This window comes from Acyrthosiphon pisum, unplaced genomic scaffold (assembly GCF_005508785.2).
Source record: "Acyrthosiphon pisum isolate AL4f unplaced genomic scaffold, pea_aphid_22Mar2018_4r6ur Scaffold_21018;HRSCAF=22806, whole genome shotgun sequence".
NCBI classification, from domain to species: domain Eukaryota; kingdom Metazoa; phylum Arthropoda; class Insecta; order Hemiptera; family Aphididae; genus Acyrthosiphon; species Acyrthosiphon pisum.
The window spans coordinates 14,166-15,892 of record NW_021770439.1 but is presented as its reverse complement, the minus strand read 5'-3'; positions in this window follow the sequence as shown (position 1 = coordinate 15,892).

Genomic DNA, 1,727 nt, shown 5'->3' with positions numbered 1-1,727 from the left:
AAGTACACATTTAATTTGTTTTCATATATACTGTCGTTGATATGTACTACCTATATTATGTTATCTTGTTTACGTAGTAATAGATTCTTGTACTTATTTTTTCGAGTACCACTTACGTGTATAAGTCGGTTTTATCGGTCATGACGTAACGATCTACCATTATTATTTACCTAATAATAATAAATAAAGTATAAAAAAGCTACACAGTGTACCGATAGATAATTAAGAGGACGTCACACCCGCTTGTGTTGACACCGTCTTACAAATATACAACATAGCAAAAACTGTTTTGCGCGGGACAACTTTTCACGCATCATATTTGTTGCAGAACTACCAAATGTTCACAACACGTAAAGAAGAACATTAGATGTGCAACAGTATGCTTTTTTTTATAGCACTATCCAATTATTTTTTATTTTATTTTATTTTTATTTCATCTTTTTTTTTTACTAAGCAAATGAAAAAAATAAAAAACCAAATGTTTAGAATTACTTTTAACGTATTTATGCTATCTAAAATAAAAGCACGCTGTTACATAAATAATTGTCCACCCTATAGGTTCAACAAGATAAAAGTCGTTGTATCGCTCTGTAATATATTATATTTCTATACTTAAATAAAAACACAAAATAACTAATAGCGAAGGTCCGTATGGAGTGTGGGGTGACCAAGTTTACATACTACGCATATACATACGCTTTATGCATATATCTATACGCATTCCTTATACACACAAAGCGACACATGCAACACATAAAATATAATATTCTACATCTATACGGTCAAGACATTCGGTAAAAATAACAATAAATTACCAGCGGCACCTTTGTCACACCGCACTAAATAAAATAAGATCATAAACACATCAATACATTAATATTACGTATTAATCGATGCATATCAAAAGAAGGGATTTCACAAAAATCACTCTATATAAGGATCATACAGAATCGACTTCTACGTCTGTTTTTCACGCTAGAGGATCCGATGCACAACGTCCACGCCAGTATAATATGCACTTCGACAATATTTTTGCCATTCAAAGCGAGTGCGTTTATATATGTATGTATATTGAGTTAGGTATTCCAGAATTCGGTATGACTGTCTAAATTAATTATTTTGTATTATCTAACAAATTGACATTGTTAATTATTTATTCACCTATGAATTTACTCTTTGCAATAATATAAGATTCTGTGACTATCATCGTATCATAGGGCAGTTATAGTATTATTACACAGTTATGCAATTGTCTATTTAGAATATGAGTATAATAATAAGTGCTCATTAACTTAAATTACATTCGGTTGGCAAATTGACTATATGTACTCTTGCTACGCATGTAGGGATTTTGAAAGCATACGTTAATAGTCACGTCCCAAATCATAGATAACAAATTCATATACCTAATGTGTTCGAATCACATCAAGACACGCCGCAGTGACTTCGAGCGTTGAATTCAACCCCTTATCCACGAATACGACTCCATACTTAGGAAAATTAATTATAATAATTAGAGTAGTAGATTAACTATACGTATAGGGCTGTATGACATAAGCGCCAAAGGTGCAAAAATTACATATCATTTGCGCCAAAATAAATATTTTATATATTAAGTAGTTTTTTTCAAAATTGATATATCTTTTAAAAATTATATTATATTATAAAATTAATAAATCATAAATTATGGTATACATGCAAATCAATAAAAATTGAATATATCGGTT